This window comes from Coptis chinensis, chromosome 1 (genome assembly GCF_015680905.1).
Source record: "Coptis chinensis isolate HL-2020 chromosome 1, ASM1568090v1, whole genome shotgun sequence".
Taxonomy (NCBI): domain Eukaryota; kingdom Viridiplantae; phylum Streptophyta; class Magnoliopsida; order Ranunculales; family Ranunculaceae; genus Coptis; species Coptis chinensis.
The window spans coordinates 72,862,187-72,887,459 of NC_141456.1; the positions used below are offsets into that span (position 1 = coordinate 72,862,187).

The 25,273-nt window shown below is 35.7% G+C and overlaps 1 pseudogene; it reads left to right on the plus strand.

The window, feature by feature from the left end:
• The first annotated feature begins 22,006 nt into the window (after positions 1-22,006).
• On the plus strand, positions 22,007-22,429 carry LOC147525130 (putative methyltransferase At1g29790 pseudogene; annotated as a pseudogene).
• Positions 22,430-25,273: the final 2,844 nt, after the last annotated feature.

Sequence of the window (25,273 nt, forward strand, 5' to 3'; positions counted from 1 at the left end):
TGCTTATCGTTTTTTTTCGACGATAGGTATGTTCAATTTCTTTAGTGGAACTGCACCTTTAATCTAATGCAAGCATAAAATTAGATCTAACTTACGAAGGAATTTAGTAGGACTCGAATTTTATTATTATCTCAAGCATTAGAGTTGAACAACATATGCCTAAGCCGCCGCTAACGAGCAGAAAGCTAGGAATACGCGGTGCATAAACCAAATGGCCAGTCACAAGAGAAATATGAGGGAGGCTTTTCCGTGCAAGCACGGTTCTAATTAAGTAACCTCAATCTTTCAAGTTTCCTAGACACCATTGGAATATGATTAAGATTTATGGAATTAAAATTTATGCAAAGGCGGTATTAATTTTAATTTAATTTGTTTTTAATAATTATTATTATTATTATTATTATTATTTTAAACTTATGCAAGGGTTAAAATACAAACATGCAAATACGATATACTCATACAATACTAGGTGCAGTAGCATGTGAAGATACTCTACTCATACGTATAGCTATACGAATAGGCAAGCTTGTGTCATCGATAAATACTTCCATACGTACAGGCAAATATACATCAGCAATACGTATATGTACGCTAATTTGTAAATTGATATTACGTGAAACGATATCAACAATAATGAGCAAATTTGAATCACTCATAATGTGATCTAAATACATTAGCATGCGAATATAGTATACATAATGCTAATAATAATGACAAAAACTAAACATGCAAAGTATTATACATAAACTAAAAATACTTACTCTTGTATTGCATAATAATTCGATTTCGACAATACTCATTGAGATTGCGAAAGTCATATAGAGAGCAGCTTTTACCCCCGTAGGGTTTAGAAACAACTTACCCAACTCAGATTTTAACCCTCGTTGGAATGTTCTCCTCTTTCTTGACAAAATCGACTTATTAAACAACACCATTTTCTAAAATAATGATTTTGGAGGGGAAAACAGTTGATTTTGACCTCGAAAATGACCTCCACCGAGCATCTTTCCGGTGGAGACAGCGTGCGCGCCGTCGAGATCTTTCCGAATTGAGCTCACACGCGTGATTCAGAGAACCGTAGCCAAAGTTATGGCCAAAATACCAAAACACATCCTAATTACTATGTATAACTCCTAAGTTATAGATGCTAACATGCAAATAATCACTCATTCGGTAATATATATGCTAAATATGTGACTTAGATATATATATATAGATAACCATGCAAAACAGTTCCATTTGTATCTATATATACATTAATATGTAATTCATGACCAGTTAACCGCATATATATATTCACAGCGATTTCACATGATTCATGCATATTACTAACCTAATAATCAAAAATATAGTCCATTAACTACAACATAATAACTACATACACGTGAAGCATGCAAAAATATTTAAAATTTGGAACCTGCAAGCTTCCCGCAAGTCCACTAAATAAAAGAAACGTGCACAACAGACCAAATGTTTTACAGTAAGCTTAGGGATTGTTGTAGCCTAGTTTCTAGGTCCTAGCATTTGGAACCTGTCAGTTCAACCAAAACCGGAATGTTTATCAGTAGCAAAAATGCGGGAAATTTAAAAAAACGAAGAAAACATAAGAAAAAGAAATATATGAAAGGATGAGCGTGGGGGGTTTCCCCTTGGAGCAATTCCAGTTTGCAAGTACAGGTCCTTAGGTCTTTAGAATGGCAGCGGCGCCATTTTGATATTAGATTTTTTTACTACGTTAGAGATTTGACTCTCTAATTTGATGTGAAAGCGAACTCAAAGTTCCTTACTCACGATCTTCGCTTCGTAAAGTTGGAATAAGGATTCGAACCAACCTAAAGTCTAGGACAACTACAAATTGGTTGTTACTCTTAGGGAACTAGTGAGTAAGTTTACTACTAATGCTAGGTTTCTTTCCTATACAAACATTAAAGAAAAAAACATTAAAATTTGAAATCATGCAATTAATACAAAATTCAATTTACTAAAGAAAAGGTGGAGAGCTAATCCTCCTCATGTGAAGATAACATTTAGTTGTTGATTTGAAAAGATTTATTTGATTCTTCCTAGACTCATAGACAAGCCCTAATGGAAGAAAACTTGATCCCTAACATGTATGGCTCATTAAAGAGCTCATACATGCTAGCAAGTGGAACCTAGTAATGACTTATCTCTAAGCTCATTACTTTGATTCCTAACTAGACACTACACCAACTATCATTTTGGGACAGGATGTAGGTCTAGTTGTTCTTCCTAACAACCTACCAAGCCAACAACAAATATTTTCCCTCACATGAGTTGGATTAACTCCCCAAAAGGGAAGTTAGCTCATGATCCTTGGGACAAGGAATTACAAACTAGAAGAACAAAAAAAAAAGAAAGAGGAAGAAGAAAAAACAATTAGACTCACTTGTTTTTTATTTTCTAGAAGAAAACTAAGGTTTCCTCAATTAAAAACTATTACAAGCTTTTCTTAAAAAACTAAAACTAAAACTATTACCTATGCGTAGAGTTCATCGCCCTGATTGTCTGAGCAGCTCACTTGTCGCATTCAGAGTCCTGGTTCAAGAGGTAGGAGCTTCGGAAGTTTGATGCTTCTGTGAGGATTTGGAAGAATTCATATACATGGATTTCCATGTTTACTGTGAATACCTGCAAAAGTATGAAAACATATTTATTTCATTATTATTAAACACATAGTTAACCAAATTTATATGTCTCAACAGGGTTTCATAATACACTTTTGGGTGCTTATCAATAAACATTACTTTTATTTGAACTGTATTGTTATGGGACCCTAATGACACCCTTTGTAGTTCTGATTCAAGACGATAGGTTTTGTTGGCCCTTGGCCCTTGGGCTTTTTCCAGAGGTACATCTTTTGTAAATGCTTCATTTGGAATATTAGTTATATACTTCAATAAATAATATATAGTGGCCACATTTTAGTTCCATGCTATGATGGTAGTCTATATATGAGCTTTTCTTCTTCGTCATCTCAAGTAAATGTACGTTGGAATATTCTAACAGTTTCCCTTTGGTTTATCAAAGAAGTAATTATGGTTTTTTTGGTTAATTGATTGTGTATGTATTACGGTTGTGTTTTTTCCATAAATTTTGAACCGGTGTTGTGTCATTCTTATGTTCTTACTGTAGATTGGATATTGTCAAATTGTGGTATAAACTATATTAAGATGAATTTAAGGTTGCACATTAACATCTCCAATTGCTACCAAGTACCAAAGCGCACAAAGCAAAATGTAGTCTATTATTGTTCGTGCATCTTTGAATCCGCTGGGTTCACCTAACAAGTACTACCATGAGTATGACAAAGGTATCACACCAAAATTGTTTCAGCTGTTCATGAACAGTAGGTAACATGATTGCTTATGAGGAGTCTTTATAGCTTCCCACCATCCACACTTAAAGCCAGTGACTTGGGTGGTAATTGGTAAGTGAGAACTGATGAGAACCATCATACATAGTGACCATGAGTGCATGATTCTGTATCATAATATAGGCCGTTTTTGATACTTCGATATGTGGGAATACAATTTGCACACTTATTTATAACCTGAAATCCTATGGATATTAGTGGAGAACTTTTACCACTAAAGAGCTATAATCTGCAGACTATTGAGTTGTGAAAAAGTTTGTACAAAATCAAGAGTTTGAGCTAACCTATTAATGTGGAAGTTTTGCAGGGAGTTTATTCCCACCTATCAAAGACACCCTTAGTTGTTTGGAAATAATATAGTTGGAAATTGATCCCTTAATTTGGTAATTATTTCAACAAAAAGGTGATATTTTTTGGTATCTATTTGTATTGTGTTATCTTTTTTGTTTGCAATAGAAAGTAGTGTAGCGGGAATGAACATTGTCAATCGGCCCATAATGATTTCAAAAATCACAGCATATTTTGAAAATTCTTAGTGTAAGCGATTTGGACGACTTTTTAACTTTGAAATTGTTATTGTTATAATATTATTTATTTGAATGCATTTGTTAGTTAGTGTTCACAGGGAAGCACATTTACCCTGTTAAGAGGAGACTTAGTTGTTAGCTAATACTTCAGAGCAATCTCTCTCTCTCTCTCTCTCTCTAATATATATATCTTTTTTCTCTGTTATATTACATGCAACTATCTGGAGTTTGCTTTTTATCCATACATTTAGGCCTTACCTTGACACCATTGTGACTCTTTATCTCAACTTGCAGTTTATGCACTCTGGAAGGTGCCTGAAGTCCCGCCAGCTTTTATGCTCAAGGGGGGCAAGGTATCACATTTTATCATTGGGGGAGCATATTTGATGTTTCCGGGTATTAGTATACATGCTGAAGGAGTTCCTCCTTTTCAAGCTGGGTAACCATGGGAAGTAATAGTCCCCAACAATGTAGCTCCAATTGCAGTAAGCAATTGTTCCATGGACTTCTTTTCTTATTTCTTCCCTGATGTTTTGGTGGAGTTGTCTGTTGAATACTACTGGAATATTTGACAAGTCGGGACTGATAGGGTTATATACTAAAAGCATTACTTTTGTATTAACTCTAATTCTTTATATTTTGAATGATAATCATATGGGCAAATGTTATGCATATTATATTTGTTATTAGTTATATGCATGTGTCTAATACTTTATGTTGTAGATGATATGGTGTGAACACACAGAAGATCATATCATCGCATTTTATAAAGTATAAGTAATCGTTCACAACCTAGATGGATTTGGACAAACCATTGGTATGGTTGTAGTATAATCTGGTATTAGTCTATCTTGACTATATGATTACACTAGTACACTTTGTGTGTATTGAACAGGACCAAGTGAGGTTGTTTCTCTTTATACTGACTATATAAGAGAACAAACACCTATGTTATTATGGATGCTTGTCCTCTTAATCCGGATATAATAACGGGCACTTACGTGCATTGTACATTGCTTTAAATCATCAATGAGTGAGATTCATTTGTGAATTAACAAACTCGATGGATTGGGTAATGACATTGTATGTAAGGTGTGCTGTTGATTATAGAAGGAATCCGTGACCCGCAGGAAGTCGGGTTGATGATGTCCCCTTGAGGAGCTCATAAAGATTGTCATGTAAACCATGCAGGTGGATTTAATCCGACATGACAATGAGTTTGAGTGGTACTACTCAACGACATAAGAAGTTAATTAATGTAGTTATCAGTAACTTGACTTAATCAACGGATATTCGATATCTTAAACATGGGGAGATCAACGAGCATATAATATGGAGCCCATAAACGCTGACACGTAATTTGGGATTAGGGCGGTAGTGCAACAATGACCTTTAGTGGAATAAGCCATTTGTTGATGGACTTGGGCCGTGTGTTCTGGGCGAACATGGGAAGCCCAAGCCCGTCAGGAGGCCTAACCCTAATTTCTCCTCATGGTCCCTGTTGTAGCCTATAAATAGAATCGTTTTTCTTTTGGCCGAAATGACTATTCATACTGGATTGAAAAGAGAGGCAAGGAAAGATAGATCCAAGATTGGTTCTAGCTTTGTGAGAAAGAAAGGGGTTAGAGCATTGCCCACACAACATCCAATCTATTCTAAAGGAATACAACAAAAGATCAAGGGGTTGATTGTTGATTCGGATTCATAGCTATTGGATTCTCAGAGTTATCACTAAGCCGATCTAAAGGTATGATTTTCTATCCAATAATTCCGTTGCGCGTGGGTTTTCGCAGTTTGTAGAAATTTGCATTCTGAAATAACGGTTCCTACAGGGACGACCACTATGAGTAGCACCGAAGCACTGAAAGCCGGTTTACGTGGAAAGGCTTTGCTAATAACCCACCGCTTAATGATTCACCGGCAAGTATAATCGAAAGCAAAATTAATTGTTTTTCCAAGTTGGTATCCAAGTCAAAATTAATTGCTGAAATTCGAGGGTAAGTTGTATACAAGTGAGCCTTTATATTTAATTTTTAATTGTTATAGCATACATGATCCACAATTGTTGATGTTTTCCCCCATCTCCTCGAACTTGGACACTTGGTTGCTTTTTTCTCACCAAAAACCTTCTTGCCTTGCATCGGATTGTTACATTGTGCCATGATGAGTTGGGGCAGGTGTGTATATTAGTAATAGCTGCTATTTTGGTGAAGCACCTTAGAGTATATCACTAAGATTTTGGTGGTGATGTAGGAAACACTTCTGACCCTGCTACTTCTCAATTACCTCCATTACAATCTATATAATCAGGCAGAAAAGCTTAGATCCTAGGCACCGCGTTTCAAAGCACACTCAAATCAACAGGTAATTTCTATTTCCTCAACCCGTATATTCCTTTTGAGATTCCTGAGATGGTGGTCATGCAATATGGTCTTTGTGTTACAAGTTGTCTGGGATTTACTTTTTGTTTCGTGTGCGTTACTTGATCTGTTTGTTAGAAATATAATGAAAATGAAGTTTGTGAGTTGAAGGATACTGTAACCGATGTGGCTGATTTGCTGTTGTGGACACTGTATGAACCATGTATAGGATGTCATTTTTGTTGAGATTCTTATTGAGCTACGTTTATTTTCATTAACGTTATTGTTGAATTGGTAGTGTTCTACCATTTCCATTAGTCAAAACCAAGAGACTTACGACTGTAGTGATATAACAACTTGTTCTGTCATTTCTTATGGAGCCTGCTGAGTGTCTTCTCTCGCTGATTAGTTATACACTCCATCAAGCATTGTTTATTTTCTTCTATGAGGGTGTTATAAACAATCAGGTTTGTGAAACAATGTTGTAGAATGTGATTGATGGTGATTTGTGCGAGCAGTTTTCAACACTGTCTCCTATTGAGCATAAGAAGATTGTTGATGGGCTGGATAGAAGAACACCGCAGGAGATATTGAAGAAACTCGAGGATGTCCAAAACAAGATCATCTGAATAGGCTTTTGTGTATGCTTGCAAAACTCGAAGAGATGAGAATTATCACATGATACCACTATGTAGAGTTCTGTTACAAAACAATCAAATATAAACTTTTTTGTAGACAAAAAAGTTCAAGTGGAGTTAATTCCTTTCATCATTGTAGAGTTTGCTATATGAAAACGTAAACCAGTTTTACTTCTGTTGAAGATGAGAACTTCTAATTTACATAATATAGTTATATTTGGCTGAAAAAGATCATTGAGCTTGATTTGTTTAGAATATCATTCGGATATTTTTCTGTAGACAATACAGACAAATGTGATGTACACTCATGGGCGAACAATGTCAACACCCAATATGTCCATCTTTAAATGGCCATCTTCAGCTCATGGGCTCAGGTTTTGATTGGGCTCTGACCAAGATTCTAATTCCCTACAAAAATAAAAACTTTCTAATACTAATTCTGCAGGTAATATCTATCCAATTCACAACATAGAGAAAAAAAATATAATCAATCAATGAAAAATAAACAAAAAAAAAAACTTGAACTTGAACCCAAAACCATATTTGAGGATTTGAAGTTTCTTTTTCATGATTTAACATTTGTAAATTGATTATTCTCCATAGCATGATAAAATGAAGATGGAAGCGAGGATCTATGGTACAAAATAATAAAATATATTGATAAAATATAAACTAAGAGAATTCGAAATTAATACAATGATGAATGATTCATCTTCTCCAAAATTTGAAAGTTGAATTTGAACTCTTGATATTTGCCCAATGTTCAAACTTGAATATTTAAATTGATGTTGAACTCATAAGTTTTTTTATCTCCCAAATTCCTACAAAAGTTAATTATAAAAGAGGGATTCTAGCATGCTACCGGGTCAGACGGGTGACGCAGGGGCTAAGACACCCTAGATCCAGTACCTTGCCATGCAATACACCCTCACCTTTTGCTGGTGGAGGGCCCAGATTACATGCGTATCCATAATCCAGCATACTCTAGATTTTGCCTACACAAAATATAAACAAAATTCAAAAATATTAGAGTTAGAGTCTTGAAATTGTGCTTATCAATAGGGTTGAGTCAACAACTTTTGATACGGTGTGGGTCCTACGGGTTGACAGGTCGGGTTTGAGCAAATAACCTACACTCATAGCCCGACCGCGTAGAAATTGTTTCAGGTTGGTACGGGTTTGGATGGTGGGTGAAAACCGGGTCCCCTATCGGGTGAAGGGTCAACGGTTTTTTATTACACTCATAATTGTGGGCGTTGAAAATCTATAATTAGGGAGTTCAATGCAAACACATGGTTGTGAAAGTGGATAGGGAGTTAAAATAGGTATCAAGTGGCCTGGTTTAGGGGATACCGACTATTATAACCCTTATAAAATCCACAATCACGGGTACTTCTCAGTTCGTGCAATCGTTCGTACAAAGCAAGCATGGGCTGCAAACTATCTCGAGCTTTGCGCTAAGTGACAACAGGTCTCTGAAAAATCTATTGATCTAGCAAATTTTGTGAGGTTTTACATTTCTTATTGCTAAATAAGTTGGCAAAGATGGTGAAGAGGATAAGTTTGCAAGTATATTGAGGTACTAATTGTTTTTCTTCATATAGTTTTTTTTTTTTTTTGGTAACTCATATACTTAAGTTTGATGGTAGCTCATTTTACAAAACATAACCATATCTTCAAAGGTGCTACTTTTCTAACGTTTGTATTTTTCACTCTCAATATACTTGAATATTGTATAGTTTGAGTTTAGGAGTGTTTTGGAATGCAGCAGATTAATATATCGTGGGGTATAGCTTTGCTTTGGTGATAGTAGTTAAGGTTATTGCATAAAGTTTGTGTTTTTATTCATTCCAAAATCATGACAATACTTAATTCTTTGTTTTTTATGAAAGGCAAGCAGGGAAAAATCTCAACTTTTTGAGATTAACCTGTTTATTTCGATATTGGCTCACATAAAAACAACACAGTATAGCTTGCATCTTTATTAGTATGTATCATGATAGAGGCCGTTTGTTGTCATAACAATTAGCGTATAAGTTGCAATTAGTGTATAAGCATGATTCCGGTGGTTTTGAGTTTACCACCAAACTGGTTAGATTAATGTTAATACCAAAATAATTATTGTGTGGCTCATTTTGTAATATTTTGTATGTTATGCATCTTAATGTCAGATGGATGATACAATTTATGCATACTTTGTTGCATGCTCTTGGCGATGTTAATTACACAATGGGAAGTTCCACGATAGCCCCATGGGTAAAACGTTTAATTTAAGATTTATTAGAGCTTTTTATAATGTCCATTTGTTTTTGAACTTTCTCGAGTATTGAGATCATATAAGGTTAAAGTGAATGAAATTGGTCCACTAGTCAAAATTGCCCAAAGGATCGCCTTTGAAGAGAGAGTAACTAAATGAAATAAGTTTCACCTACAAGAGTTGGTGGACAAGAAGTAAGAACGACCGAGACCTGAAAGCACCGTGGCATGACTTGTGATATTATAGTCAGTGGACATAATATCCACTGGCTATAATTTCACTAGTCATGCCATTGTGCTTTCAGGTCTCGGTCGTTCTTACTTCTTGCCCACCAACTCTTGTAGGTGAAACTTATTTCATTCAGTTATTCTCTCTTCAAAGGTGATCCTTTGGGCAATTTCGACTGGCGGATCAATTTCATTCACTTTAACCTTATATGACCTCAATACTTTGGAAAGTTCTTAAACAAATGGAAATTATAAAGAGCTCTCTTTATAATTGGATATCTGGTGAGGTGGGTGGTTAAGCAATGTTTCTTGATAAAATGTAAAATTGATAGTTTACCTACTAAATGAACGATGAACTCAAAACGCAAGTAAACTAAAACTAATTTTCGTATCTATATTGTTTACCAAAGTTTCTACTCTCAATTCTATCGAAATAGAGTGGAGTAACAAATTCGTTCCTCTCCTAGTGCTCTAGCATGGAATATTTTCTAGTCTAATTAGTCAGTCTTAAGTCTAATGAGAGTTTTACGAAGGGTGTTATACTACGATACCTATATGAATTTGATTATGTTGAATTTAACTACTGAATGCTATGGAAATATGCTTGTTTTGAATCTAGATAAAGGATTAGAGGGGAATTGAATCCACCTCGAATCCAACTTAATAACCTAGCATAGATTCTTGTATCTCGATTTTTACGTTCTTCTGCAAAGAAATTCGAAGTTCTAATCCCTAGTGTTCATGGCATTTCTACCTAATACTAACTAGCATGTGAGGTCGCCCACCCATTCTCATGGCTAATCACGACCTTCTAGATTGGAATAGATTCTACAATGCTTCTACACTATACCACTAAGTTTTCATCAAGGCTTCATCAACCCCTCTAATGGAGGTTTTAGCCTTGAGTCATTAAACCATCATTTCCCATTGAATTATAACTACACATCATATTAAAATTCTAACTTAACTAAATTAACTAACAATGTTTCAATATACTTAAACTACGAAATGATAATCAACAAGAATTAAAACTAGATCTATAAATTGAGATGACAAAAATCGAAATTGACAAAATAACTATTTTATTTATCTAATCAATCAAGAACAATGATTCAAAGACTTAATCTAAAACAAGAATTGAAAATGGAACTAAAACTTAATTAATCTCATCAAAACTAGATCTAGAATTATCTATATTGTTTTAGGTCTAACTAGCTACCATTAACAAAGAGCTAAGCTTTGGTTTTTATACTTTCAGATCCAAAAATCGTGCATGGGCTTGGAGCCATGTTTTGGGCCAGAGAATCAGGCCCAAAACCCAATACTTTCAGTCCAAAAAGGCCTCTTCAGCTGCAGTTGGCTTCAACAGACTTTTCGTCCACTTTTGCTTCTCTGATTGGATCAAGGCTTAGACCATTGGAAAACTCTTTCCGAGCCGGTCGTTTTGACATAAGGTAGGCCCAATTCCGAGGTCTGAGTCCAAAGATATGGTCTTCGGAAGTTCTCTTGACTTTGTGCAATCAAGCCGTTTTACGCCCGCGTGGACTTTGACTCTTCATCTTTTGACCGGGCTTTATAGAGGCTTTGTCTTCTTGAATCTTGGCCTTTAATCACAGAACTCCTTAGCAACCGACCTTTGCTCCTTTATCTCGCTAAAGTGGCACATTTCTGCACATAATGGACTTTTCCAAATGCATAAAACACGTGTCGAAGATTAACTCTTAATTATTACTCACATAATTGGTCTAAAAGTATGACTGTTACAGGGTTAAAACTACAGTTTTTTGGGCTCCTATCAAACCACCCCCAAACAGCATTTTTCTTGTCCTCAAGCAAAGATGAGAAATTAGAATAAGTGACCAAAATGGAGTTCTATCTACTCTCGCTACTTGAGTCGCGATTGCATTGACCATATGCAACAAGGCCTTAAACCACTAGGAATTCCCTAGTGGACGAGTTATAGCCTCGTGAGAGTTTTCCAGTGAAGGTACTCACAAACTTCAACTATACTACAATGACTAAGAAATAAAACTATTGTTTCCTCATTCATGTCCCAACTATCTACACATCTCACTAGCAACTGAATAAGAATAACCAAGTTAAAAACCTAAACTAATATATGCATAATAATCAATCATCTATGATACAAATATATATACTATGAGTAATACTATGAAATGCCTAGCAGGTTTGTTTCTGAAAACTCGGAATAACGTCCTTAAGTAGGTCCTCACATAATTGTCAAGACGAAAATCACTCTGATTTTTCGCTCAAGTTTTCTACTCCAAATTAATGCAAGTACACTTTACCTTACAATCTCAATGACAACAAGGAAGCCGGAGTCGATCAAACACATCTGCCACTTACTATCACACTAACCTATTCCTAATTGAGCTAGAGGTCTTTATTAGGTGTTGCGGGGATTAGGAGATGGTTTAAGAAGGAAGAAAATGGATATTCAAAAGGACAAGTTTGAGATAATAGAGTATTTATATTATGTAACTTAGAGAAAACCTTGTTATTTTCTTTTGCTTCTATACTTTGTTTCCATCCTTAGCCATATTTTTCTTTTTCTTTTCTTTGGCTTTTGACTCCCTTTTATTCTATTTTTGGAGTTTTTATTTATTTCTATTTTTATTATTTTTTTTTTTCTTTTCCTTGGATGGAAACTTCTTTTCTTTTTCTGAAGCAACTACTAATTTTTGTTTACACAGGTTTTTCTCTTCTTCTTTCTTCACACATTCTATTCTCAGACTTATTCTAGATTGGGTAAGTTGAATTTTTTTTATTTTGTTTGTTTTTGTAACAAGGTAAAGGAATTGTGGTTTATAGAAGGCTAAAGAAAGGCTCAGTGGGGCGACTAGCGGAAAATAATTCATAGGGTTGAATTTCTGGCTATATCTATCCAAAGAGGGCCTAAATTCTCGCTTAGGATATGGCATAGTGATCATCTCCTCCCTTGAAGGAGAAGATTAACCTTCTATAAAGAAGGAAGAACACGAAGAACGAGAAGAAGAAGAGTCGAAGAATATAAGACTAGAAAGACTAACTTATTAAGACTCGGCTAGTTAAAACCGAATCTTTTATTATTAATCTCTCTTTGCCTCAAGTTCTGTAGACAAGAGTATAAGTGAATTGGAAAATTACATGAGGCACTTAGGTCCTCTATTTATAGGGGTTACAATGAGTTCTAGAAGCATTCCAAACCGCCATTTGTTTCCTAATACAAATAGACTTCTTTCAGAGTCCAACTTCGTCTCCAAAACTGAGAAGGAATTGGCTACAGTGTCATTTCATGCATCTGGACGCACGATCCATGCGTCTCATACACAAGCAATGCATTTGGATGCACGATCCTTGTGTCTAAGACGTGAGCAATGTGTCTGGACGCACGATCCATGCGTCGCAGACGCGGAAGTCTATTTTGTCTCTTCTACTCTATCCTTCTATCCTCTTTTGCGGGCTTTGGTCCAAGCAACGAATCCTTTGGCCTTGGGCTTCCAAATAGGCTTTAAAATAGGTCCAAGTCACATCTTTAATAGCTTCAATTCCTTGGCCTTCTCCATGATTATCCACGGGCTTCCCATGTGATCCTTAATGCTCCGAATTGCTCCGTTTTACCCCTTTTTCTCTAATATTCTACAAAACTCTCTCTTTCACCTATAGAATCATAAAACATAACTTACAAACACTATTAGTCCACTAAGATGGCTAAACAGGAGGCATAATCGAGGGTTAAATTGCACTTTTTGAGCACTTATCAGTAACTGGTAAGTCGCCATCGTTCTTTTCTTCTTTGTTTTCTCATCGTCCTTACTCTTCATATTTTTTGGTGTCATTATTTCTCAATTGAAGTTTTTCGGTTTTTCATTTCATTGTTTAAGGTTCTAGAGAAGTGATCTACTGGAGAAAAATATTGCTTTTTGCCAAGGTAACTAATTAATTATTTCGAATTTCTAAAGTTTCTCTTTTTATAACCTAAGGTTTTGACTAGCTAGATTTCTAGTGCTTCTAGTGTTAACTGATTTAACAATAGAACTCAACTGACGCTTGAAGTTGTCTTTTGCTTTTTATTGTATTGATTTAATTTATATATGTATATTGTGTATTTCTCTAGCTAGGGTTTGGATACTTTAGTTAGTATTTCTATATGTAAAGATTTTCTATGTACTATAAGGTTTGTCTTCTACTGCACACTTTTCTTCATTTTTCAATAGTATTAATAGTTTGTGAGCTGATTTAAGTCTCTGGGGCTGTCCAAGTTTTGATCTTTGATGGTTTTATGTTGATTTATAAGTGTTTTATGAGACCCCTTTTATTAAAATCTTCGTTTATATGATTTTTACTTCATTTTTTTTAGCTTTAGTGTGATTTATATGGGGATGGACATGGGATTCATTAGATGGGTATTCAAAAATCAATTTCATTTCACATTTTTGCTAGTTCATATTGCAGCATGGTTATCTGCTGTCGTAATTGGTCTCTAATCTTTACACAGCCATAAACTGGATCTTGGTTTCGATGTGTTGCCTTGTCTGACAAACAATCTGCTTCTGCAGCTGGAACAGGGATTGGAAGTTGCCGCAGTCCAACAAAGCAGAAGAAGATTCCAGCAAAAAAAAACACAAAGCAGAAGATTAAGTTGGAGCAACATGTTGTTGGAGATGCAAGTACTCAGAGTACGTATTTCATAAGGTACAATTGATAGCCCCACCAAAAGTTAAATGTTGCCGATGTCACACACACACACACACACATAAAACATATTAAAACACAAGCTTCAATAAAACTTGCTCAGTAGAGGAGATCATATATATTTCTTCGTGGGTGTCTATGTGTCATTAAGTGACAATTAGAACTTAGTCTCTACTCAAACTATAGCATTAGAGCTGGTATTCAAGTCAACCAAGTTCAGCTTCACAATGTTTAAGCTCGGCTGTTTAAGATATTTAATAGATGCAAGTACACTATTGTAATACCCCACATTTTTGTAACTGTGTAAATTGATTTGTCGCATTGAGTTTCCTTAAGTTACACGGTTTTTTTGATTTGGAGGTCATGTGTTAATACTAAAAAGATGACTTACTTTTTTATGTTAATGAGTTCTGTGAACATGTTGTGCTAGTTTTGATATTATCTAATTGAGTTGTTGGGTTGATGCCAATGTAATGACTTGGAAATGTACTTTTGTATTGAGGGTTACCTACACTCTTTGAAATGATGTTATCTTTGAAAGTTAGGCATTCACAAATTAATGATTCTGGAAAGTCGACAGTTAAACTCTCTGAACAAGGTAACAAAATAATATCCGAAAGATGTTGCTGGATATTTGAGGATTACCTCTCTAGTGCTTTTTTTTACTCAAAAGGTAATTGTTGTCGTTGCAGTGGGATTTCGAAAGATATTGTCATTGCTTCAATCAGAAGATGCTGAGGTCCAGATTCATGCAGTAAAAGTTGTTGCAAATCTTGCAGCCGAAGGTGCGTTTCAGCTTTTTTGTTTCGATTTAAAACTCTGTTAATTTTCAACATGTGCCGTTGCAAGCATTCTAGGCGATATTTACTTCTGAGACAGAAATGATTCTATTTGAAAAGTTTATCTATATGTTGTGTTGCGCTGAGACACGGCATGAACACTCCGGAGACATGGCATTTTCAGTTAAAATACGGAGTGTCCGACACAGGTACCGCTTACATTTTGAATTACCTGTGCAATACAATCTATATGTTAACCTTTTATTAATTTCCATGAACCAAATCATATTTTTGAACTGTTCTCTGGGTTATAACGAAATTGATATGGGCCTTGACTTACCATATCAGTTTACTGTAGTATGTTAGCTTCTATTAGGAATGATATAGTGTCCACATTTGAATTCTGTGATTATTTTTTGATGACATAAGCGATGATTGTGCTTCATGTGCTATTTTTTCCGTGTATCTGCAGAAGCAAATCAGGAGCAAATTGTTGAAGTTGGTGGTCTGACATCCTTGTTGTTGCTTCTTAAAAGCTCAGAGGATGAGATGATACGTAGAGTAGCAGCTAGTGCTATTGCCAACCTAGCAATGAATGGTGAATATCTTATGTCTCTTATTAATTCTACTTTGATTACAGGTGTGTCTTTTGGGGCCGAATATGGAATCAATCATAATTCTTTTCATTCTCCCCTCTCTGATTTTTTCGGGTAATTTGGCAGAAACCAATAAAGAGGAATTAATGGATCAAAGGGGCATTACTGTGTTGTTGATGATTGCTGCTGATGCTGACGATCCTCAAACTCTTTGTATGGTTGCTGGGGCAATTGCTAATCTATGCGGAAATGGTAATCTTAATCTCCTTTGTATTTAAGTGCTTCTCGTTTGATGGAGGAATCACCTACACTATTTCAGGACTAAGTGTAGTTTTATTGATTAGTTTTTGTAGGTTTGCTCTCTTTGAAGGTTGCCTTCTTTAGTTCGATTTTGTTACACAAGAGACATTTATACAAATTGACAGTTATGGTGTAGAATTGGTACTATTTCTGTTCTTTTCTTGTCGGTTTGGAAAAATTTATTGTAGTTCTACCAATCTGAAACTTAGATTGCATCCTCTATAAGTTGTCTTCTTCTTAACCCCTTAATGTAGTGCTTAACTAGAAATAATGTGTTGTTTGGGTGATGTTATCTCCCTATTTTGGGTTTTCAGTCCGTCTATAAAGTGTTTGACTAAATTGTTTATTAGTAATGTTATGACTGATTTCACGCAAGAGCTAGAGAGACAAGGGTATTTGGGACTTTGCATTAGTTATAAGAGTACAAGACCCTCTATCGGACCTAGTAAAGAGTATGAAGTATATTTTACTAATTGTTTAATCATATTAGATATGCACTTGCTCTTGCCCTCACATGTTTCTATATTTCTTGAAAAATGATGATCACCAACTTGGCAACTTGACTTAAAAGTACAAGCTAGGTTATGTCCTGAGAGAAACATAAGCTCAGAGAAGTACTCTATGCAACAAATGGTTTGTCTCATGGAATCTGTAATCCCCCCCTGCACTTAAGCCATATATCATTATTACCGAAAGAAAGGAACCAATGCTCTATAATGCTTAAAGAATGATACCATTCGTTAGATCATTATTCATCCCTTAGTAACTGTGGACATAACTCTAAAATGTTCATAATGTACATTTTGGGAATTTCACAGGATATAACTCTAGGTGTTGCTTTGGGGTCTGCAACTCAAATTTCAATGTTTGTGTTAAGACTGAACCAGCAGCATTTAAATTTCATTTTGTTCGGAGTTTGGTGACTTTATTTTAATTTCTTCTACTTTGTTGTGGTTCAGATTCCCTTGATTGTCACCAATGCATGGATTCTAGGCATCAACATGGATCTCGATTTTAATCTTCTTGAAACTAGATCGCTTGCTTTGTCCATACTAGTCACGGCCTTCACTTTACAGGTATCCCTATACATTCTTCGATCAACTCATTGTAATAGCTAATAAATTAAAACACAATACTAACATAATCTTGTTGTTGTTCGTGTTTGCGACTTAACAAATAGAGAAGTCATAATTAATTACATGGTTTTGAATTAGTTGCTAATATGTTAATCATCATTTGCCGATGTTATTTGTAGGATGGGACTTCACACTATCTGAAAGGCTTGGTTCTTCTGTGCTGCTATGTTATTATTAGAGCATGTTTCTTCGTCTTCAAAGCTCCACTTGGTAATTCTTATTCAGAAAAATTGTAATTGCTAAATAATTTTCATTATGTATATCTCATTAACACCAACAACTTATGGTATTTTCCAAACTTCAGTGCCAGACATGAACATCCTCAACTCTGGAGTCGTTGCATTTTCTGGAGGAGCCTTGGCAGCTTAAGAGGATCCCCAAACCAAAAACAGTTGATCGATCTATGCACTATACCACAGATGCAAGTGTGCATTGGTCATTCTTTCATTTTAACATTTACAGTTGTTTTATTGATGGATGATTCTGTAGTGATTCAATAGGCCGAAGTGGGTACTGCTAAGCCATCATTAATAAGATGGATATCTATTAAAATACCCCTGAAGCTTGGAGAGGAACAGAGTGTATCATGTATGTTTTGTCTTTGGTTTCTAGTCCTAATGTATTTGGGTGGACCTTCGGTTTTATCTGTGTGTTTCTGAAATCTAAATAATAATAAAAGATTCGATTGTTTGGTTTCATCTTTGCTCTATGAACAAGATACAGGTACTGGTACATTCACCAGTACATGTGGCCCACATATAAAAAGGCTAGAGAAACCATTTTTTTTTTATATAAAGAAAATTCGTTAGTAACGGATACATAACCGTTAGCAACAAATTTTTTTATACAATGAAAAATAGTTAGTAACGGATATGAAACTGTTAGACATAGAAAATCAAAGTGATGCTTATATCCGTTACTGACTGAGGCTAAACAAATTTGGTAACCGTTACTAATAAATTCTAACGGTTACTTATCCGTTACTGAAATTAATTTCACTAACACTTTAAAACCATTAGTAAATTTTGTAACGGATAATAAGTGTTACAGATATCCATTACTAATATTTGTCACGCTTTTGTGTCAACGCAAGATAACCGTTACTAATATTTTTTGTAACGGATGCATATCCATTACAAATAGGCTGTTATGGTGTAGTGCATGGTTAATGATAACCATTTTCCTTTGATATTAAGTAAGTATTACAAGTGGTACTCTTATCATGTGGTGTTGAAAATAAATTCTGAATCATTTGCTAGTACAAGTTAAATGAAGTGTTAACTAATATGCAAAAGATGGTTCTATTGCTAAGTAGGTCCTAACATTTTGGGTAAGCTTTCTTATATTGAGGTTTAACCTCTTATAGTTGTTGCAGGTTCTTGGACTCGGCCTTGTTAAGGTCAATACACGTATGAGAGTTGGGGACCTACTCTGCTCAAAGGACTCCTAACCTTTGATTAGATGTACATAACGGGGAGTCATATGTTCTTCTTTTGTCTTTTTGGAAAGGGCTTATTTATGAGGTGCCATGACTTGTAAATATATATTGTTTTTAGAAGACTATATTCTAAACCCTTTGATCATCAATTATGAGTTTAAATGTTTTGCCAATATTTATCTTATTTTTGAGTTCTTTTATGCTAAGTTTGATATTTAACAATTAATGCTCCTTAAATTTATATTAGGGGTGGACAACTTATAATCTCTTTTTCTAAGTAAACCTTAAGATTTTAAGAGAAACTAGGGCAAAAGCTTTGGGGAGAGAAAGAGGAGGAGATCATTGTCTTCATTGATTTTCATGCTTTAAGGCAAGTTTACCCTCGCGCTTAGGTGCTTGGTACTTAGATCTTTCTTATGCACAAACATAGGAGCCACTGTTTAGGTTGTGCTTGTTTAGGTCAATTACCAGAATGTATGTGATCACCCGTAAAAACTCAATTAGATTACTCTAACCTTATTCTTACGGTATCAATGATTTATTTCCTACTCTCACATATATATTCATGCAATATATAGAGTACGGAATCGTTCCACTCTTAACTCTCAAGACTTAAACAAATTCAACTAATCAAACCCAAAGAACAATGGTGAGAGTGATGTGTTATATGAAATATCTATTCTATGATTATACTACGGTTCAATTTATACTAACAAGATATAATAATTAAACTACAGAAATACTAACTAGACTCTATGATAAGGAATTAGGGGATTGAATCGCTTTAACTCTACTTAATCTACTAACAAAGAACTGTCGCACTCCAAATTGAAATGTTATCGCATAACAATTGGTAAATCTAATCCCTAACTATTCATGGCAATCTCTACCAAGTAATAACTAGCATGTGAAGTATTAAACCCATTCTCATGGTGAACTAATTACTTCTAGAATTGAATAGATTATGAGGGCCTAATTCTACGCTAACAAAATCAAGTCTTCATCAAGGCTTCCTCAACCCCTCTAATGGAGGGGTTAGCCTAGAGTCATTAAACTATCATTTCTCATGAAATCTAAACAAGACATAATATAAAGATTTGAACTTTTACTTGTTTAAACTCAATTCAAACTACTCATGCAATAATTGAATTAAACTAATAATGACAAGTAATTGAATCTAAGGATTTAAGCTAATAAGTAAAGAAATTGAACAAGATTATCAAGAACACTAATTTATTTATCTAATGAAATCAATAACAATAATTTAATACTGAATTTAAGGCAAGAATAAAAACTAATTAATTAATCTAAAACTAGATCTAGAACTAAGGTTTAATGGCTACTTTTCTTATTCTAACCTAATTTATTTTCTAACCTAACTATCTACCATTAACAAAGAGCTAAGCTTTTGTTTTTATACATCCAGATCCAAAAATCGTGCATGGGCTTGGAGCCATGTTTTGGGCCAGAGAATCAGGCCCAAAACCCAATTCTTTCAGTCCAAAAAGGCCTCTTCAGCTGCAGTTGACTTCGATAGACTTTTCGTCCACTTTTTCTCCTCTGATTGGGCCAAGGCTTGAACCATTAGAAAGCTCTTTCCGAGCCGGTCGTTTTGACGTAAGGTAGGCCCAATTCCGAGGTCTGAGTCCAAAGATATGGTCTTCGGAAGTTCTGTTGACTTTGTGCATGTTTTACCCTGCGTGGACTTTGACTTTTCATCTTTTGACCGGGCTTTACAGAGGCTTTGTCTTCTTGAATCTTGGCCTTTAATCACAAAACTCCTTAGCAACCGACCTTTGCTTCTTTATCTCGCTAAAGTGGCACATTTCTGCACATAATGGACTTTGAAGCCTAAAATGTATAAAAACACGTAATCAGTATTAACTCTTACTTATTATTCACATAATTGGTCTAAAAGTACGATTGTTAAGGGGTTAAAACTACAGTTTTGGGCTCTTATCAGTATGTAGAATCGGTCTCTCATCTACATTAAGTAGGAACCAAAGCTAGTTACTTGACGAACTTGAGCATAATGACTTGGGTTTCTAATATCTACTCCAGAATAATTATGCTCCAGGAACATCAATCCGTTTCTTAAGGACTCACCTTTATCTGGACCCCATCCTTGTCTTGTTTAGGTCAATTACCAGAATGTATGTAGAATCGGTCTCTCATCTATATTAAGTAGGAACCAAAGCTAGTTACTTGACGAACTTGAGCATAATGATTTGGGTTTCTAATATCTACTCCAGAACAATTATGCTCCAGGAACATCAATCCGTTTCTTAAGGACTCACCTTTATCTGGACCCCATCCTTGTCATATGGATCTCAAAACTTCTCCTAAAACTAACATGAAACGCTAATGGGCGAACAATGTCAACACCCAATAAGTCCATCTTTAAATGGCCATCTTCAGCTCATGGGCTCAGGCTCATATTGGGCGCGCTCTGATTAAGATCTTTTTTTTTTTGGATAATCTCTGACCAAGATCTTTATTTCCTACAAAAATAAAAACGTTCTAATTCTTATTCTTGAGGTAATATCTTTCCAATTCACAACACAGAGAAACAAAATAGAATCAATCAATGAAAAATAAACAAAAATAAAAAACTGCAACTTGAACCCAAAACCATATCTTAAAATTTGAATTTTCTTTTTCATGATTTAACATTTATAAATTGATTATTTTCCACAGCATGATAAAATGAAGATGGGAGCGAGGATCTATGTTTCAAAACAATAAAATATCGATCTAAAGAATTCAAAATTAATACAAGGATGAATGATTCATCTTCTCCAAAATTCAAAAGTTGAATTTGAACTCTTAATATTTGCCCAATGTTCAAACTTGAATATTTAAATTGATGTTGAACTCATCAGTTTTTTATCTCCCAAAATCGTACAAAAGTTAAAAGAAAATATAATTCATATTCAAAAATATTAGAGTTAAAGTCTTGAAATTGTGCGGATCAACGGGGTTGGGTCAACGACTTTTGATACGGTGTGGGGTCTGGTGGGTTGACGGGTCGGGTTTGAGCATAGAAACTACACCCATAGCCCGACTGCGTAGAAACGGTGGCGGGTCAGTGTGGGTATGGGCGCCGGCTAAAGACCGGGTCCCCTACGGGTGATGGGTCAACGATATTTTATTACACTCCTAACTGTGGGCGTCGAAAATCTATAATTAGGGAGTTCAATGCGAACGCACAGCTGTGAAAGTGGATAGGGATTTACAACAGTTATCAAGTGGTCTGATTTAGGGGATCCCGACTCTTATAAAATCCAAAATCACAGGTACAAATCAATTCATGCAATTGTTCGTACAGAGTAAGCATGGGCTGCAAACCATCTCGAGATTTGCGCTAAGAAACTAGTTTGGGCTGTAATAGTAATCGATCTTGTACAAGTTTCTTTAATCCTTAGATAAATTGATTTATCTCAAAAGAAACTAGCCCAGATGGAAAAGGAAGCTCCTGGGTATGAAGATAGATTGTGTTGGTTGTTTTGATTTGGTTAATGGAACTGAAAAGTATAGATTTGTTAAGGCTAAAAGTAAGAATGCTTTTCTTGTCCATGATGTTATGGATTTGGGGAGTGGGAGAATTAGAATAGGACTAGATATTGGTGATGGGTCTGGGACCCTTGTGGCGATGATGCATGGCAGAGAAAAATGTGACTGTTGTAACATCGACATTGAATGTTGATGCCCCTTTTAATGAGTTCATTGCTGCAAGGGGGCTATTTCCTATGTTCTTTAGTTTACATCAGAGGTTCCCCTTTTACGACAATATGTTTGATCTGGTTCATGATGTCGATACTTTAGGAGAAGGGGGTCGTCAAGAGAAAATGGAGTTTTTGATGTTTGATATTGATCAGGTTTTAAGAGCTGGAGGCTTGTTTTCGTTGGATAACTTTCATTGTGTAGATGAGGAGAAGAAGATGACTCAAACACGGGTAATTGAGCGATTTGGATACAAGAAGTTGAAATGGCTGGTAGGAGAAAAAATTGTTTCTTCCGGAAAGTATCAGGTTTACTTGTCTATTTTTTTTCAGAAGCCTGTAAGAGTACAATCGCACTAAGCTTGCTCTGACTGGTTTTAGGTATGGATGCTATTATATTTTATATCTCTTCTCACACAATATGTGTGAATTATATTATTGGCCTTAACATCTGCATGAAATTTCTTTTGTATGTTGAATAAGTGAAGTGCAAGTTGTTTCCTTGCCATACTGCGAATTGGCAGTGGAGGGAGATCTAGTAATTTATTGTTGTTAATGACAGTAGTTGTTAATTACAAGAAGCGGGATTATCTTGTACCATTAAGCTCTTTCAATGAAAACACACATCGGCAACAAGACATCTGCCCCGTAGATGTTGTGCTTCATATTGGGAAAATAGGGTTTAGATCATTGAGCAAGTATATTAAGGTACTAATAGTTATTTTTTCCATGTATGCTGCATAAGCCAACGGAGTTTTGGTGACAGTCATTAAATGTTATTGCATAAATTTTGTGTTTTTATTTATTCTAGAATCATGGCAATACTTAATTTTTTGTTTTTTATGACTGTCAATGGGGACAGTTTTTAGGGAGACTGGTAGTGAGATAACCTAATCTTACTACATCCTGATCCTGTGCTCTGTTTCTTACCTAGAATAGGAATAAAACCCTTCAGATAGTTTTCATATATGTTTCTTTTCTTTGTTCTTTGCCACTTCAGGTAAAATCCTACATTGTATACAGTGTAAGTTCTGAAGTGGATTTTCTTAAGGATGGTTATCTCCTTTGTTGAAGATTCAGTTGCCTCTAGAGATGATGCAGCTGAACAACCTTTGTTGAGTGGAGCTCCCTTGATGCCTGGCACTCCAAAGACTCAACCTTTCTCTTGGAGCCCGTTATTCTCTAGTTCTCGACTTGTTTCTCAAGATACTAGACTGGAGCAATTCAATATATATGAGGTAGATGGTATTTTAGATGTACCATTAGACCTCATTATGAGAGGTGAAACAGTTTGGAGGGAGTATTTAGTCGGCTTCTTTCTAGAGAAAAGATTATCTTTTCCTCACGTGAAATCGGTACTGCAGCAGAAATGGAAAACAAAGGGGTCTTTTGAGATGTCAGCTGATCAAGACTTGTTCTACTTCAAATTTGGAAGTGATGAAGATCGCCAAGCTGTGTTGGATGAAGGTCCAGTGTTTATGAGTGGAAGATGCCTTGTTATAGGACCATGGACTCAAAATGTTGAACTACAGATGAAATCGCTGAATACTATTCCCATTTGGGTTAAGATGCATAATGTACCCAAAGTGATGTGGACTGATGAAGGTTTAGGCTTTATTGCTAGTAAGGTAGGAAAACCTCATTGCTAGGACCGTCCAACAAAGGAACGAAGGCGTCTATATTATGCGCGTGTTTGTGTTAAGTACAAGGTAAATGAGACATTGGCTGACTCATTTGATATCTGATTGAGTTCAAATGATGTAAGGAAGATTTCTTATGAATATCCATGGATCCCTAAACGATGTGATTATTGTCACATCTTTGGGCATACAAACGACAAATGTTCGAGAACAGTGCAACAAAATCATGATCAGAGAGCAGCCTATAAGAATAGAGTAGGAACTGATGCAAGGGGTTTTCAGAATAGGGGAAACTATGCTATGAGAAGAGACTTTGGAATCGATAGAGGCAACAATACGGTTATGTATGATGGAAATGGTCCTGGTGAAGACACAACAAGGACAGTTTGGGTGCCGAGAGTCAATGTACAGGCTTCTGAAGGGGCTGGAACTAGTTGTGTCAGTCTGTCAGAAATGACCAAGGAGAGCCTAGTATACCCAATGACACGGGTACATCACCAGTGAGTGGGGATGGGTACAGTGAAGGAATACAAGTTGAGGATGCACAGCAAGATACTGAAGAAGTGGAGAACAATAGGGAGCAAGTGGATGCGTACAATGGAACTAATATAGCAGAATCTAGTGGGTCAAGATTTGCGATCCTTCATGATATGGATATAATGGAGAGTGGGAATGAGATAGGGGATCGGCTGAAGACTGGGAGTGAAATGATAGTATTCCAAGATCAGTTTGTTGTAGATGAACCTATCCAGATGGGTATTCCATAGGCTAAAGTGGAGGAATACAATGAAAGAGAACACGAGATTGAAAAGGTACCCTCGGAGGACGAGATATCTCTCCATGAAACGGAACATTTCAATGATCAAGTCATTAACACAGAGAATGTGGAACTGCAAGAATCCAGCATGACAATGTTACTGGAGGATCCCTATAAACCAGCTGAGAATCAGAACACAAGCATAGCTCAAGGCAGTAAGGCTAAGAAAACTGAGGAGAAGAGAAATCCTATGAGCGAGGGGCAGTCAAGTAAGAAGAGAAGGGGAAAACCTAAAGGGTCCAAAAATAAACACAAATTTTAAGAATGATTGCCCCAATCAGCATATGGAACGTGAGAGGCACGAATGACATCCTTAGAGCCGCGAAATCAATAAGTTGAGAGGGAAAAAAAGATTTGCATCTTTGGGCTGTTAGAACGAAGGTGAGACAAAACAAATATCATGAAATTCGTAGTTTGTGTTGTCCCAATTGGGAAGGGTTTGATAACTATAATAAAGATCCGTCTGGTAGGATATGGATATGTTGGAATCCAACTCTGGTAAGCATGTAACTTCTCAAAGTTTCGGACCAAATGATTCACTGTAAGGTACTATTTTTGCCGAGCACAGAAACTTTTCTGTTAACTACTATCTATGCAAGGAATGCTCAAAAGGATAGAATAAATTTGTGGAGGGATATTAGTTCCATTGCATCAAATATACACTTACCATGGTGTGTAGCAGGAGATTTTAATAATATTCGGTTTGCTCATGAGAGGGTGGGAGGGGCTCCTATGCATCCTAATGAA